We start from the raw sequence: 18159 nt of genomic DNA, 5'->3' as shown, positions 1-18159 counted from the left end.
GAAATTAAAATCTGTGACAGAAGATACTTTTTGCTCCTGAGAAACCACACACATCAATACACAGCTGGAACTAACAGACTCTTCAGGGTATGTTATTTACAGAGAATATATAAAAAAATTGATACTGGAATATTATACATGAAATGTCTCCATAATGCAAACCTCCACAATAATGATCCATGAGGTTTAAAATGGGACATTAAGGAAAAACAAAAATCAATGTGAAATTAATGTCCATAAATATGCGAAAGCCTTCCACAAGCGAATTAGAACAAAACATGAAATGGCACTCGCTGGTCATTTGTCACGCCACAAAAAAATGATCTCAACGAGAAATAGCTTTGCCTATATCAACTGTCAGTTGGTTCAATACTAGAATACATGTCTGGATAAAGAAGTGTTGGATTTGATCCCCCTTCTGGGGTCCTTACTGGATCATTTAGTCTAACAGGTTGGTGCCGAATTGTTGGAGCTGCTGCCATTCAATGAGATGGCAAACCCAGGTTTCACATGCTTGCTCAACAGGCTCCTTGGCACTACTCAAAGAAGGGGAGGCGATTCATGGCATTTTAGAAACATTTATTTCTCAACCAACACAAGCCAAAATGCAATAAGTGATCATTTATCTCATCACTACCTCACAGTGCATAAACAGCCCAGCCATCTGCCTGCAAAACAATCTCAAATAATTCACTGGCTCAAATGAATTTGGGGGACATCATGAGCCATGAGAAGCATTATAAGCATTCTAAGCTACACAATTTCAATTACAAATGAAATGTGTTGCATAGAGAACTCTCAGTTTTTATTGTTAATGATTCTATTATCCCTTTAAGCTGGCCAGTTCCTGATACAGGGGCTTCTGCTAGAATGTGATAGTTGCGTTCTTGCACAACATCGCGTTATAGAAAATCGCGCGGTCTATGGGAAAAGTGGGGTTAGGGGCAGACCACCAAAAAGTATCACTCAAAAATCACAACACAAAGGATAGCACAGCTTGAATAAATGTTTAATTTGTCTCTAATAATGAAATAAAAGGAAATTTAACACCTTGTCTTGAAAAAAATGTCAAGATGTCTTGATGGGAGAGGTGGTTTTGAGGTTGCTGTGTTGTTAATACAGGGCCTGAGGGTCGTCATCATCATCACCACCTTCAGGTGCAGTTGTGGTGCAGGGTTACGGCAAAACAAAGGTCTAGGCCCAAAACGTCAGCCTTCCTGCTCCTCTGATGCTGCTTGGCCTGCTGTGTTCATCCAGCTCCACACCTTGTTATCTCGTTAATCCACAAGTAGTTGGCTGCGGTTCATTGTCTTCTGACTGTTTCTTAGGGATTGGCTTTTATCACCTGGCCGCTTCTTACTAACATTCTTGTCACTTTGTCCTCACATTTTTGTGGGTAACATGGCAGAATTAGCAAAAAAAAAACCAGAGTGTTGTACTCACAGGGAGTGCCAATGACCACGTGATGCTGGCACGGAGACTCTTTCAGCGCTAACACTGCGCATGCTCAGCACAAAGCCTGCAAAACAATCACGTGATGTCGACACATACTCGATGGAATCACGTTATAGCCAACACCAAGTTCACATTTTAGAAACAGCATTCCCCCATTCATCAGTCGCGTTATAGCCAATTCGCTTTGTCAGAACACACATTACAGCAGAAACCCCTATATAACTGTCAATGTCATATCAAGCATAATTCTAATAGGTAACAATGGATGTCGGTGGATTAAAACATTTACAATTTTTTTTTGTTTATCTTTATTAGAATGGCCACTTTGACAGGGGTAGGCTCCGCTCGTGTTAGGAGGTTCCAGCTGGGAGTCGGCTGAACTGCATCGACTTAGCAACTGAACTTCAATCCCCAGGGTTTCTATTCACATTTCTGCTGGAAAAGAATTAGCTATCTTCCAATCATCAAACTGCTCAACAAGAACAGAACTACACTTGGTTTTGATGCACTGCAATGTGAAACTCACTTCACAAGTTGATGATTAAGAACAGAGTATTCGGGCAGGATACTTAACAGCCAAAGCATAATGGAGCCAGCATCGGCTCCCTCAGGAATGAGGGACATAAAGGAAGTCACTTTGATGAAAGTGAATATCTAAGCTTTCCTCGGAGAAGCAATAAAGTACTTGAATTTTATTCTTATGGTAGACAGCCTATGAAACCCACATTCAACATTACTAATCTGAAATAGCTATAAATCGATTTGATTTGATTTACTATTGTTACACGTCCGAGATTCAGTGAAAAATGAGGTGATGGCCTAATAGTATTATCACTGGACTGTTAATCCACAGCCCCAGATAACATTTAGGGACCCAGGTTCAAATCCTGCCACGGCAACTGGTGCAATTTGAAGTCAATAAATATCTGGAATGAAGAGCCTAATGATGATCGTGAATCCATTGTCAATTGTCAGGAAAAGCCCACCTGGTTCACTAATGTCCTTTAGGGAAGGAAACTGCCATCCTTACTCGGTCTGGCCTACATGCTATAGGAAGGATGTTATTAAACTGGAAACAGTGCAGAAGAAATTTACAAGGAGGTTGCCAGAACTGAGTTGTACGGAGAGGTTGGACAAGCTAGGGCTGTTTTCTTTAGAGCACAGGAGACTAAGGGGGGAAATCTCATAGAAGTGTAAGAGAGGCATGGATAGGGTGAATGCATTCAGTCTTTTTCCCAGGGTTGTGGAAATCGAGGACTAGACGGCCTCAGTTTAAGGTAAGAGGGGAAAGAATACATGGGAACCTGAGGGGCAACTTTTTTTTTTTTTTTACACAGAGGGTGGTACGCATATGGATGACCTGCCAGTGGAAGTGGTTAAGGCAGGTACATTAACAACATTTAAAAAGCATTTGGACGAACACACGGAAAGGGAAAGTTTAGAAGGATATGGGTCATGTGCAGGAAAATGGGGTTAGCATGGATGGACATTTTGGTTGGTATGGACCAGTTTGGGCCAAAGGGCCTGTCTCTGTGCTGTACGACTCTAAGACTCAGTTTTGTTTTATATGCTATCCAGGCAATTCATACTGTACATCAGGGTGATAGAACAGAATGCAGAATATAGTGTTATGGCTACAGAGAAGGTGCAGAGAAAGATCAACTCTAATGTATGAGGGATCCATTAATAAGTCTGATAACAGCAGGGAAGAAGCTGTTCTTGAATCTGTTGGTATGTGTTTTCAAACTTTTGTATCTTCTGCCTGACAGAAGAGGGAGGAAGAGAGTATAACCAGGGTGGGAGAGGTCTTTGATGATGTTGGCTGTTTTCCCAAGGCAGCACGAAGTATAGACGGAGTCAATGGAAGGAAGGCTGGTTGCATGATGGACAGGGCTGCATTCACAACTCTTGTAATTTGCAATCTTGGTCAAAACAGTTGCCGTACCGAGCTGTGATGCATCTGGATAGGATGCGTTCTATGGTGCATCTATAAAAATTGGTAAGAGTCATTGCGGACATGCCGAATTTCCTACGCGTTCTGAGGAATTAGAGGCATTAGTGTGCTTTCTTGACTGTAGCATCAACGTGGATGGACCAGGACAGATTGTTGAGAATATTTACTTCTAGGAACTCTCTACCATCTTCACCTCAGCATCACTGATACAGATAGGGGCTGTTCTCCACTCCCCTTCCTGAAGTTGATGACCAGCTCCTTCATTTTGCTGACATACATACATTTAAGGAAATGGACAGTTTCACTTCATTTTCCAATTAAGACTTTTATCCTACTCAGTGGCAGTTTTCCATCTCAGAAGACAATGACCAGTACCTTGGTGGTCAGCTGCGTACTAAGCAACACTGGTGTGACTCTGGACTGTCATTCAGGCACGGCATTTGCTGCAGAGTCAGTCAGTAGCCGAGTGATCCGTGATTGGCTAGCCTGGACTTTCTCTGGGCTCTCTCAGCTTGTTGAGCTTTCAGTTTCTGATTGAGTCATCCTCCAGTCTCTGTGAAAGGTCATGGTCATCAGTGACTTCCTCATAGCTGAGAACGTCTACTATCTTTTTATTAAGACATTTTCAAGCAGGGTAGAGGTATAGAAACTCAGGAGATTCTAACCTAGTGGCCAGTTCACTGCACAAAAGGGTTTTTGGTATATGGCTGCCAGCTATTTGATGCACCAGCCAAGCCACATTCAGATGTCACTAGCTTAGCAATGGGTACATTCTGATGAAATTAGTGTGCTCCAGGGTCTCCAAGTTGTAATCTTGTCTTGCCAAGAATGTATTTGTGACAATGAAGGTAGAAATGGTTTAGACTTTTCACTTGAATAGCATCTGTTGTCCTGATCTCCCAGTATTCATCTGTACATGGAGGATACGACCTGATAAATTTGATGTATGCTGTTCTCAATCTTTTCCACACTCTTACACAGCTCAGGTATAATTGCAGATTTTGCAACGTTGCATGTTGATTTCAGCTACAATGACAGATTGCTGGTAATCGTGGAACCTAGCTATGTGAAATATCAACAAATCTCAAAACTCCGCTGTCACATCATCAGTGCTGACTGATCCTTGAGAATGACATTTGTCTTCTTGAAATTAATGGTCAAATCAAACTCTTTACTGGCACGAGACAGACAGTCCATTTGCCACTGAAGGTTTTGTTCAATATAGAATGCTCATCCAAGATCATGAGCATTGACCAACATTGGTGCACCTTGGGTAAGCAAGATTGAAAATATTTCTGCCATTCTGTTAGGCAAGTAAGCACCCTCTAAATGACTGGATGCTTAAACGCAGAAGCACAGAGAAAGGATATGCCTAAATGGAACAATGTCTGACCCTACTGCGGACCTCAGAAGAGTTCTGATGAAGCTCTTAACCGTCACCCACGAGACATTATCACATTGTCTTACTGTTGAAATTGCTCAAATTTTCTCCACCGAAATACGTGGAGGATCAGGCAGTGAGGCTGCGGAAGGACTTGAACAGATTAAACAAGATGTCAAAGAAGTGGCAGATGGAATACAACCTGGGAAAATATGAGATTATGCACTTTGGTAAGAATAAAGGTATAAACTATTTTTCTAAATGGGGAAAAGCTTTGGAAATCTGCAGCAGCCCTAGTTGGGAGTCCTAGCTCAGTATTTTCTTAATATTAACATACAGGTTGAGTTTGACAAGCAGGAAGGCAAATGCAATGTTTATATTTATTTGGAGAGGGCTCGAATACAAGAGTAGAGATGTACTGCCAAGTCTGTACAAGGCTATGGTCACACCGAATTTGGAATATTGTGAGCAGTATTGGGCCTGTATCTAAGGTATGCCGGTCTTGGAGGTAGTCTACAGGAGGTTTGCAAGAACGATCCTGGGGGTGAAGGACTTGTCAAATGGAGGAGCAGTTGAGGACTCTGGACTGCACTTGGAGTTTAGAAGGATGGGTGGGATCTCATTGAAACTTACAAAATACTGAGGGGGCCTGGATAGAGTGGACGTGGAGAAGATGTCTCCACTAGTAGGAGAGACAGGACCCAAGGGCACAGAGTGAAGAGATGACCCTTTAGAACTGAGATGAAGAAGAATTTCTTCAGTCAGAGAGTGGGGAATCTGTGGAACTCGTTGCCACAAAAGGCTGTGGAGACCAAGTCATTGAGTGCATTTAAGAACAGAGATAGATCGGTTGTTTATTAACAGGATTAAATGTTATGGGGATATGGCAGGAGAATGGGGTTGAGAAACATATCAGTCATGAATGAATGGTAGAGCAGACTCAATGGGCCAAGTGGCCTAATTTTGCTCCTGTGTCTTGAGTACAGATAGTCCACATTAGGCTGAATGTCCTGATGAGATCAATGAAGGTAATATACATAGTACTCAAAATCGATTGGATTTAAAATGTTGCAATTAAATGAAGATGTTTCAGCTTAATGTTCTGGATTTGATAGGAATGGTATGCCCACTTAGCATCAGTACATTCATTTTAGCAATGTTTTGCCTTGGGGCCAACAGAATGTGCAAGACCCAATTGATGCCAATTTGGAATAGCCTCTCCCAGTCCCAGAGACACCACCACTCACCACGACCCTCCTTGACTCTCCTGCTTGCTGCTCCCCTGCCTGGGTCTGGAGCTTGCATGACGTGATCAGTGTCATTTTAACGGTGTCTCTTCTACTCCTGAAGATACACGCCTGGTGAGCAAGTCACCTACAACCATTTCCCAAGCTAGCCCTTCCACACAACTCCTCTTGCTCCTTTTCAAGCTTTCTCTGTCTTACTGTCCATTCCCAGAATCCTACTCAAGTCTCCATGTCAATTATGGTTGTCTTGTGTGTGCTATCCACCAACTGCAAACAGTCAAACGAGAGCAAATGGTCCTGACGTTCCAGCTTACCAAAGATTTGACATCCTCTTTTTTCAAAAAAATCTTTTCAAGCTTTTAATGCTGGATCCATCTGTTTGATGAGTAGGGATTAATCTCTATTCAACAACTGAAGATGATGTAGCAAGCTTATTAATCAGGGGCTGTCCAACTTGAAGTTGGCGTTGGCTGAACAGTGAGAAATGACGATCCTTCTCACAGTTGGAGAAAGCCCATAGAACCCATTTCTATGCCATTCATGTTGGACTCATGATTTATAGCTGCTGTCTCTAATGCTTATGCTCTACATATGCCAGGGCAGAAGACTAGACTTGGATACCTTTCACTACCCAAAAGTCAGGGTTCCCTTTATCAATCTATCTGCTTGAGTCCAAAGGCAAAGCATGGCATTTGGCAGCAACTTGATTGCAAAACTGATCAGATTTCGACATTAATCTTCCTTTGATTTGTGTCAGGGTTTATTCCCTAAGCCTTTAGATTTCACAAGGTACCAATAAGGCAGTGAAGCTATTCACCCACAGCTAGGAGCTTGGCTCAAAGCATGACACATGCTGGTCTGCCTGCACAATGCCAGTGTGGGGTCTAAACTACATCCGAGTTCCTCTCAAGCTTCAGCTTGGTACCAATTTCGGTGCTGCCGCAAGTAGACACAGCTGAGGATTTGGCAATGGAGAGGCCGTACTGGCAGGAAAAGACTAACACATTTGGCTTGCTTTCTCAGATTGCCGCTAGACAACAGTGAAACCTGAAAACGAGAAGCAAGCCATCACAAAAAAACAAAAAGCTTCAAGCTCACTTCACCCACACACTACATATATCACGTTGACCTGCTTGACACATTTGTTGGACTTGCATACAATTTACAACTGCCAACACATTTCACACTGTTTGGTGTACACAACAGAAAATAGATATAATTTATTCAGTATCTGTAAAGAGAAAAGTTACATCTAAACAGCGCCTTTCATGACCTCTAAAATGATCCAATGCACTTCACAGCCAATTAAATACTTTTGAAGTGTAGTCACATTTGGAAACATGGGAGTCAATTTATGCACAGCAAGCTTCTACAAGCAACAATGAGATTACAGCCAGATAAACTGTTCTGATGTCTGCTTCAATCTTGGATGAGGCTCAATGTTGGGGTGAGACTCGTCATTCAGGAAGTGGCTTGCTGCTTTTGGGGAGTGGCATATCTGTAACAAGAGGAGGATACATGTTAACTACATGTGGATGGTAACTCAACTGCTCTTACTCAGCCAATATATGGGACACCACGTGTACTGCACTACACCTGCTAAAACACATTTCCACAAGTAAGGTACAGAATCATACAAACCAGAAATGTCTTTCCACCAGCTGGAGTATGATCCATCCTGTCAATGGTTTCCCACCAATAATCGACATTATGGTTGCCTTAAAAGATGCAAGATGTTTGAATTCCTGAGTTCTGTAGTCCATTTGAGTTTGTTTAAACAGGTTTCTTGTTTTGCAATAGGAGGAAAATATGCATTCAATGAACAGGTTTACTGAACAGGCTGCTTGAGGCAGCAGCACTCTGAATGTAACGTAGGTTGTGTACAGGATGTCAGAGTGCTGTTAAGAGTGCATGAAGGATGATAAAAGTCTGTTAGCAGTGTTTCTCATCTGCATGCTTCCAGGTTGTCAGTTCTGGTCTCCTCTAAGAGCTCCATGAGTCACGTGATGTTGCAATTCCAGAAGGTTTCTGGATGATTTTGGGTCGAACATGGCAAACCAGTAAAGGCAACACAGCAGAGTCATGATAAGACTGGGTTTCTTAGAGAAGGCAACTACTGCTGATGGTGGCTGCAATGGAGAATGATCTAGAGACATTTCGTTGTGGCCAATATTTATCCCTCAACTAGCATCATTTAAACATAAAAATGGGGAGTTTGCTGCATACAAGTACATTCCAAGATTGACTACATCTCAAAAAAAAGCCTTAAGTGTTTTACAACCAATTTGAGACAGTGGTCATGAAAGGCACTCCTTAAAATGTAATTCTTCCTTTCAACTCTAGATCATGACTGATCCTTAATTCCTTTGGAAATCACTAAGTCTGTGTCCTCTAGCTCCCAGCCACTGCTACCAACAATGATTCACTCTAGCCTGTCTGCGCCCCTAATGATTTCATACATTTCTACCAAATCTTCTCTCAATATTTTCTTCTAAAGAAGAACTACAGCCTCTCAAATTTACTCATTTAACTGTAAACACCTCACAGCAAAAGCCAAGCTGTGGCCAAGGAACTGCCTAAGCGAGGTGACCACAGCATCTTGCAGTCTCCTATCCTGCACATGATATTGAAGATCATACTGTTTTACTTTATAAATGAATTAAGCATTATGTCACACTATATAGAAACAATACAGCTACTGTCAAGTTTAAGTAGTCATTACCGTAAAGGAAGAAATAATGATATCTGGTAAGCTGGTGATGGGGAAAACAGCGTTTCATGTGATATTTAGGACAGCATTCAAGTATCTGAAGAAACTAGCGTTTCTTTGCAGGGCAAACTGACCGTATTTAATAAAATATACCTTGTGAGTTAACTTTTAAAGAACAAAATACATTTTTATACAAAATAACACAGAACATGAATTCAAGGCTGTAAATTATCTCAAGCTTGAAAAGCTGTTTTGAACAGCTTGTCCTTTTCTTGCAAAAGCTTTTGGTGTCATCTAAAGTACCCGATTAAACTACAAACCTTGTAACACACTTGTGGATGCTGCATTCTAAACACGAATGCGCAAACTGCATTCCCTGATACAGACACTTCTTCCAAAAACAACAGAACAGTTAACTCTGCTTTCAGTCCACGGATGCTGCCAGACGTGCTGAATTTCCCCAGCAATTTCGGTTTTCGTTTCAAATTTCCATGATCGGCAGTTCTTTGTTTTATTTTCGACTTTACTGCAACATGTGACATCATCGTGAAAGGCACCTGTCCTCTGTGTAGGATGTACGGGGCATACTTGCATTACAACAGCAGACAATCACACTGACTTCAATAGTGTGGTGCAGCACACAGTAAGACAGCTGACAGGGGGCTAAAGATGCGTGATTTGTACCCTCAATTCTCTGCACAATATTACAAAAATGCATCAAGTATATCTGAGAGGGACAGCAGACAACATCAACAAGTTAATTCCAACTATCTTTGCATGCATCTTACTGATTGGTTACAAGAAGCAGTGGCTTAAATATGGGATATACAGATGGCAAAACCCTCATTTCAGTTTAGCACATTTGGTCTTTCATTGATAGCTGATTCTGGGAAGCCCTCCCTACATAAGACACATAAAAAGGGTGTACATTAAATAGGAAACAACACCCAAAAATATTTAACAATTTGATACTTCAATCATCCCATTGTTTCTCTACAGTTTATGCTCATAACATTTTCAAAACTTGCTTGGCATACAATATATAAAGTAAATATCATGTGATAAGTTTTCAACTTTTCATTGTATTTCATTTTGGGAGGGAATGTATTTTTAAAACCAAATATTCAGTATTGTGCTCCCTTTTTATGCACATTCTCTGTCCTGACTTCAAGATTGCTCATGTAATGCAATCTTTTAGAATCAGGTTGCTACAGTGCAGGAGATGGTCACTTGGCCCATTGAGTCTGTACTGGTTCACTGAATATGCATTTCACTTAGTGCTATTTTTCTGCCTGTTACCCTGTCCTCTTGGTCTTAAACCTTGTACAAGTGGTAATAGTTTCTTCCTATATAATCTGCCCAGGCCACTCATGATTTTGAATAGTGCCATCAGATTGTCTCTAAGAAAACAGTCCCAACTGCTCCAATTTATTGCTGTCTTTATTTTGCATTGTTGAGTTATGAACTATTTGCGACATTAAATTAAAAACTGCACAAGTCAGTACTTAAATAGTCTTCTTGAAAGTTTTAGATTGCTTTTTGTAGCTTAACCTCTCATGTAATAGCAATCATGTGGAAAATACAGAGCTAATAGACACTTGCAACTGAATCCAGGCAAGAACTGTGGAGACTTTTTGAATTCACTGAAATTGTCTATCCTTTTGTTACATTTTTACATACCTAATTTGTTTGGTCTCATCCACAACAATTGTAAACCTGCTGATATTAAGATTGCTCTTTCCTAAACGCTCCCCAACTGAAATATGCTCCATAGAATCATAGCGTCATCCAGTACACTGAGACTGTACCTCCAGTTGCCTCAGTTTTTGCCAAACTAGATCCAACACTGCTACCATCCTTCTTGAGCTGGCAACATACTAATCAAGAAAATGTTCTCCTATATAATATTGAAGGAATTTAGCTCCCTCTTTCTTTTACAATGTTATCCCAAATTATGGCAATTTAAGGGCTGTTTTTAACCACTTATAACTCTTCCAGTTTTCCGTGATTTGTTCTGCAATCTTCTTCTCACTATTTGGTGGTTTTTCCTACACTCATTTCTCAGATCAATACTGCCAACTTCAAATCCCCTTCTTTGCAGTCCTTTTCTAACCAGCTCCTGTTCAATACAAATTTCTCTTGCCCAAATAAAACTACCAGTTTCTTCTTCCAACAATGGCCCAATTAATCTCTATGCAACCCCACTCTTCACCAGCCAGATGAACTTATTCGCAGATTAGTCAGGCCTAAGACAAGTGAGGGAGCAACTTACTTGTACTTCTTCCAACCCTTAGTAGACTTAAGTTTTATTAATTTGTTCAGGAACACAAAGTAAGGTCTGCATATCAGAGGCCATGCAGGAACCAGCATCAGAGGAGCAGGAAAGCTGACATTTCGGGTCTAGACCCTTCTTCGTCAGCTTTCCTGCTCCTCCGATGCTGCTTGGCCTGCTGTGTTCATCCAGCTCTACATCTTATTATCTCAGATTCTCCAGCATCGGCAGTTCCTACTATCCATGCAGGAACCAGAATGCCTGTATCAAAATGTCAACCATGCAAATAACAATTGCAAGAAGACAACATGAACAAATCATAATTCAAAACAGGTTCTCATCTCTAAAGGTTGATGGCCTTAATATAGATGTGGAGAAAGGTTTTCTTATGAACGAAGAAATGGGGGAAAATGGAGCACGTGATGTAGACGCCATTGTACATCATCTATGTGGTAGCTCAAAGTGGTTCAAATTTTTAGGAATTACAAAATTCAAAAAAAAATCCTGCGTCCAATCCTCAATTCATTTCATGCGTAAGGCTAAAAAGTTAGTCACATATATGTTCAGATTGTCAGTGACAAATATACTAAAACATAACTGACAGAGTACATCAATAAAGCATGTTTACTAAAAATCACACGAATTTGAATTTCTCCATCAGTCTAATTCAAACAACAATAAACAGCAGGACACACTCCTCGCTGGTCTTACCACACACCGGTATGCTTAAGATTTTTTGTCAACCTCTTTACAGCTCTTTGAAAATGTGTGTCGCTGCTTTTGTCAGCCTGCCTGTAGCCTCCAATGGTTGTATCAAGGAAACACAACACATTATCATTGCCACAATGAAACAACAGACACTTGTCTACATTTCTAGTCAACCGTTCATCCACCTTAATGCAGCAGTTTCATCAAACAAGGTGCATGCGTTCTGTGTCATTAATGGTCTTCTGAACTATCACAAACCAAACCCTGCCAATCCAATTTTATTAAACATCACAGACATGTACACAAACATTTCACTTTGAACAGAATGGCAGTTTCCAAAAGCACAATGCCACAATACTGCATGCGTTATCAAGTTGGAGCTTTAATAATGCAATACAGAACACAGAATTCCGAAGGAAGCAGCACATTTTCGGGGAGTGTGAGTCGCGCTTAGAAAGCCAGCCCAGCACACCCTCGGATGAGGTGGGAAAGCAGCCAAAAAGGCCCAAACACCCAGGTCTGCTCTCCACCAGTCTTTCAATGCTAGCATTACCCAGTGAGGGCAATGTTTATTTCAACAATTAAATCCGAATTTGTGGAGATGGCTTACATAAATAAGAAAGGGAGGGGACTGTCTGTCTCAGTATGCCACAAAAAAATTAAAAAGTCATTTGCATTTTGGGAGATAAAATAAGTCATATTAATGTAGTTGAAGCCCGAATATGTAATTAATCGTTATGCAGAGGAGGGTGCTGCTATCTAGCAGCCTGCATACATATTTGCATAACCTGTAGCTACCGCTATTGGGTCTAAATCCATTAAAGGAGAGATTGCATATCCTGCAAGCTGCACACACACACGCACGCACGCACACACTGGGCAGGCAGTAAAGTGATCTTGGCGGCATGGGGCGTCTCCTACCTGACTGGCTTTATGGAATTGCTTCTTCAAGCCGGCAACCGACATCTTGACCCTCTTGAAAGGAGGGTGGGTTTGGGGTGGGGGGGGGAAGAAGGTTGGGAGACAGAGCTGTCTTATTGTTGTTCCTGTTGCTACATGTATACCAGTTGCAAAGCCAGCTGAGCACTCGGATACTTGTCCCAGAGCTTGCTACAGTAACACAGTCTGTCACAGCGACACTGTATCATTTCACCACATTCTACATCGCCCCATTCAACACCCTCTCCGCCTCCTCATTGGCCGCAGCCGCTGTCAATCGGCGTGTGCAAATCCACGGCACGGGCGTCACGCCGCCGCAGCGCCCCGCCCCCTCATTTACATTTTAAATCCCCACCCTCCCTCAGGCGTCAGCGTCTTCAATGGGGAAACATTTGTGGTGAGGTACATTGCCAACAAAGTAAGGCCCTGGTTAGATTTGTTTTTTGTTTAGTTACACATTTAATTAAAGTTAGAGCAAAGTTGTTGGAAATCTATAATCCAATCAGAGTGAATTTGCCAAAAAGATCTCCTCCTGTAGTTCTGCAGAGGGTCAGTATCAAACTTGAAACATTAGCTGTGTTTCTCTCTCCAAAGATGCTGCCAGACCTGCTGAGTTTCTCCTGTAGTATCCATTGTTGTAATCATTGCAGTTGTCATGTCCCTACTTCTGGGCCAGAAGGTCCAGGTTCACATCCCACTTTCCCTGTATCATAGATAACAAGGCATAGAGCTGGATGAACACAGCAGGCCAAGCAGCATCATAGGAGCAGAAAGGCTGACGTTTCAGGCCTAGACCCTTCTTCAGAAATGGGGGAGGGGAAGGGGGTTCTGAAATAAATACGGAGAGAGGGGGAGGCGGATAGAAGATGGATAAAGGAGAAGATAGGTGGAGAGGAGACAGACAGGTCAAAGAGACTGGGATGGAGCCAGTAAAGGTGAATGTGGGTGGGGAGTTAGGGAGGGGATAGGTCAGTCCAGGGAGGACGGACAGGCCAAGGGGGCGGGATGAGTTTAGTATCTTCTCCTTGATCCATCTTCTATCTGCCCAGGATGGACATGTCGTCTGAGGAGTGGGAGGGGGAGTTGAAATGGTTCGCGACTGGGAGGTGCAGTTGTTTAGTGCGAACCGAGCGTAGGTGTTCCGCAAAGCGGTCCCCAAGCCTCCGTTTTCCTCAGAAGACGTGTCCATCCTGGGCCTCCTGCAGTGCCACAACGATGCCACCCGAAGGTTGCAGAAACAGCAGTTCATATTCCGCTTGGGAATCCTGCAGCCCAATGGCATCAATGTGGACTGCACAAGCTTCAAAATCTCCCCTCCCCCTACCGCATCCCAAAACCAGCCCAGCTTGTCCCCGCCTCCCTAACTTGTCCTTCTTCCCACCTATCTCCTCCTCCCACCTCAAGCCCCAACCCCATCTCCTACCTACTAGCCTCATCCCGTCCCCTTGGCCTGTCCATCCTCCCTGGACTGACCTATCCCCTCCCTAATTCCCCACCTACACTCACCTTTACTGGCTCCATCCCCGCCTCTTTGACCTGTCTGTCTCCTCTCCACCTATCTTCTCCTTGATCCATCTTCTATCTGCCTCCCCCTCTCTCCCTATTTATTTCAGAACACCCTTCCCCTCCCCCATTTCTGAAGAAGGGTCTAGGCCCGAAACGTCAGCCTCTCTGCTCCTCTGATGCTGCTTGGCCTGCTGTGTTCATCCAGCTCTACACCTTGTTAGCTCAGATTCTCCAGCATCTGCAGTTCCTACTATCTCTGCCCTGTATCATAACTTTGCTGAATGGATTGATTAAAAATTCTTCTATATTTGTGTAAACATTTGACATCCTTGCATTTGATGATTGCACGACTATAGATTTTAGCAACGTTTCACTTTTCAGTGCTGTAATTGTTGAAGATGTTGGTGATGCATGTAAGACAGCACTTGTGGAGAGAGAAACAGCAAGAACATTTCGTTTTAAGCAATGTACCATCAGCCTTGTCATTTGATCACTCCTGTCCCGCACATTCTTATAGACCTTTTCTCCCCTTGTGCTTTCCTATCCCCTTCTCCAAAGAGCCTGAAGGGATACAATTTTTATTAACTATTTTAACGTTGTTAGGAAAGATAAATGAAAGATAATTTTAAAAAATGCAGAGGAAAGAGCAGGGGAGTGAGGTTTCTTGGGTGGATTTACCAAAGAACTAGCACAAGAATGATGGACCAAGTGGCTTCCTGCTATGGTGTAGTACTTGCGATGTGATAAAAGGCTAGGCCGCCATGAAGGCTCCACCCTCTCAAACTTTCCCCTGGCTTGGGGCGAGGCTGAACTCACCATCAGTCATCCATCTCTAATGAGACAGCACCCCATGGTCCTCTGGGATTATGGCAACTTACACTTTCACTTCCTTTGGTTACCTTTCCATTCACCTTAAATCAGTGACCTCTGGTTTTGTCTCTCCAGAGTTGATACCAAACAGATGTGGCCTCCTTGCTTTTCTTTTCTAAGCCTCCATTTATAAACCCCAAGGTCCTATATGTCTTATTATTCAAATTTCTCAACTTAGCCATTTTCAAAGATTTGTACCCATAAACTCTCAGGCCCCTCTGGTTCTGCACTCCCTTTAGAACTTTAGCCCTATTTTATATTGTTTATCCTTGAGCTTTTTCACAGCTCTTCACAGTTATCTACATTAAACTCACCTGCCTTCTGTTGGCCCATTACACTGTTATGTCTGTTCTCTTAATGTCTATCACCATTACCCTCGCAGTTCACAGCATTAAGTTTGTGTCAAATAAAAATTTTTAAAGTGTGCTCTAAATCTAGATCATTAAGAAAGATCGAGAAAAACAGTTCAACTAATACCAATCCTCAGGAATATGCATTACAAATACCCTCCTACATTATGAAAAATAACTGTTCACTAATGTTGTTTGTTTCCTGTCACTAAAATAACGTCATATTTATGCTGCTGCCTCTTTTATTCTTAACTTTACTGTCGAGCATGTTATATGGCACTTTATCAAAAGTCTTTAAGAAGCTCATACATATTACATTATTATGAGCCCAGATGAGCCCCTAATTATGTAATAAAACTGGATAAGCCCGTTAAATTATGTTATGACCTGTTTAAGTACCAGTAATCTTTTATTTTTAAAGTAGACAACAAGAGAAGTTCAGGAGACTTACTAAGAAAACAAAGCCACAAGATTTCACAGTTTTAAACAAGTAACAATTCTTTACTGTACAAGTTAGAACAAGGATAGAATCTACAATACATATTTAATTTATTTCCAACACCCGGAGTCAATATGTGGCGAACATAGGTAATAAACTGTTTCTGAACACCCCACAACTCATACCAAAAGCAAATGCTGTCAAGACAGATCCCATAGATTTCTCTGTAACGTCCACTCCCTGCCCCCATTATCAATGGCATGGTGGGCCATCAGAACTCTTTAAACTTCACAAGGGATTATAATTCTTCACTTTTGGCCATCCTTGAAACCACATCATAGACTGTTTCAATGACTGCACCTGTTCTAGTCAACCATCCTTCTGTCCAGAGTCTATGCTCCCTTGAACTCTGAAAACTGCTCTCCACAATTCCCATCTTGTGTAGTTGCATCAAGTTGGTACCGCTTGTAGCTTTACAAGTTCCACTTTTAGTTATGCTGACCTCTTTAGGCATCTCACTCTTTGTGAGTAACGGCAGCTTCCAGAAGTTATACCAAGCACTGACTGCAACATCTAATAACTCCAAGAACTCTGGTAGCTTCCTGTAAGATGGCAGTGGAGTAGGGCTTCTGAGCCCAGGGCTCATTCTCTCATCTGCTTTTCTTTTCTTTTCTTTTTTTTTTCATTTTTTTCTTTTTTTTTACCCTCTTTTATTTTACTTAGCTGTTGTTGAAGAGCTCAAGTGCTCATGGCAATGGCATTGACAGTGGTGAGTAGGCCCAGCACAGACTCATGATAGTGGTGTCAGAGAGAATTTGGGTGCATCGACGAGGTGGTCCTAGCGCTGCCTTGTGGCTGCTGCGGTGGAGGCGAGTTTGGTTTTTCCTGGCGGCGTCTGTGTCCTGTGCAGATTCATGGAGGTGAGTTTGGGCCCAGTACGAGACCCTTTGGCTGCATCGGCAAGGTGGGCCCAAAGTAGACTCATGGCGGCAGCAGAGTTGAGTTTGGGCTGGTGCAGTACCCAGCGTTGATAGGGTCTGCATTGGTGAGGCCCAGCAAGGACTCAGTAGTGAGAGCATTGGTGGAGGCAAGATGACCCTGAAGAGTAGAGACTTTCGTTCCCGTTGCAGCAGCGTAGTGAAGGGGACTCATGCCTGGTCACCATGCCCATGATGGAGCACTTAACAAGAGTTAGGTTAAAAACTCATTCTTTATTTCTTTATTCTTCTGCCCTTATATTGTATGTTTTGGTTTATTTTTCAGTATTTTAATTTGGTGCCAGCGAGTGGCAACACTATACAACACTTTTCACTGTATTTTGTAAGAAAATACATGTGACAATAAATAAATCAAATCAAATCAAATCAACTTGGCCTGAGTTCTAACAGCAGAGAGATATCCAACTGTTCTTGGAATTTGATTCACAGTGTTTCATATATAGAATCTGTGCAGTTCAGCTGCCTTCCTTATCAAGATGTTTAAAAATTGTCACTTCTAACATAGAATCTATGTTAGGGCGGCATGGTGGCTCAGTGGTTAGCACTGCAGTCTCACAGCGCCAGGGACCTAGGTTCAATTCCACCCTTGGGCAACTGTCTGTGTGGAGTTTGCACGTTCTCCCTGTGTCTGCATGGGTTTCCTCCAGGTGCTCTGGTTTTGTCCCACAGTCCAAAGATGTGCAGCCTAGGTGGATTGGCCATGCTAAATTGCCTGTAGTGTTCAGGGGTCTGTGGGTTATAGGGGGATGAGTCTTGGTGGGATGCTTTGAGGGTTGGTGTGGACTTGTTGGGCCAAAGGGCCTGTTTCCACACTGTAGGGATTCTCTGATTCGGATTCTAATCTACTCTCACAACTACTGACTTTCAGTCCCTTCAAGTAATCATTGACCCCTGAACTGCCTTGAGTAATTTGTTGAAATCCTTGCAATAAGCCCCTCCCAGTCACTGGGCAGAAATGAATTTTGGTACCCATCATAGATTGCTGGCTTACTCAATATGAAAATAAACATATAACCAGATCATTTCATCACAGTATCAATCAAATTATCTTCATCTGCTCTTTATCAACATACTCAGACGAGTTAGTTAAGCACAACGCAAACTTAATAAATCCAAAATGACTTCCTCTAATTTATCAATCTTTGATAATTTGGTATGGGATAATCATTTGTAAGAGCCTTCCCACCACTGAGGTTAAACTGACTGACCCATAATTGTTGGGCTTATAATTCCACCCCATATTTGAACAAACACATACCATTTCCAATTCACCCATCCTCTGGCATCACCCCTGTATCCAAGGGGAGGCAATGGCCTGTGGTATTATTGC

At 42.2% G+C, this 18159-nt stretch overlaps 1 long non-coding RNA gene across 1 annotated transcript; it reads right to left on the bottom strand.

Moving 5' to 3' along the window:
* Window positions 1-7226: 7226 nt before the first annotated feature.
* Window positions 7227-12974, bottom strand: LOC125481072. The gene is made up of 2 exons (XR_007261187.1): window positions 12649-12974; window positions 7227-7535 (listed from the first exon to the last, which is right to left on the bottom strand). It is a non-coding gene; the product is annotated as an uncharacterized LOC125481072 (long non-coding RNA).
* Window positions 12975-18159: the final 5185 nt, after the last annotated feature.

The sequence above is a fragment of the Rhincodon typus genome, unplaced genomic scaffold, assembly GCF_021869965.1.
Source record: "Rhincodon typus isolate 14 unplaced genomic scaffold, sRhiTyp1.1 hic_rhity00000786, whole genome shotgun sequence".
Taxonomy (NCBI): Eukaryota; Metazoa; Chordata; class Chondrichthyes; order Orectolobiformes; family Rhincodontidae; genus Rhincodon; species Rhincodon typus.
The sequence above is the reverse complement of the archived record's forward strand: the minus strand, read 5'-3'. Positions and strand labels throughout refer to the sequence as shown.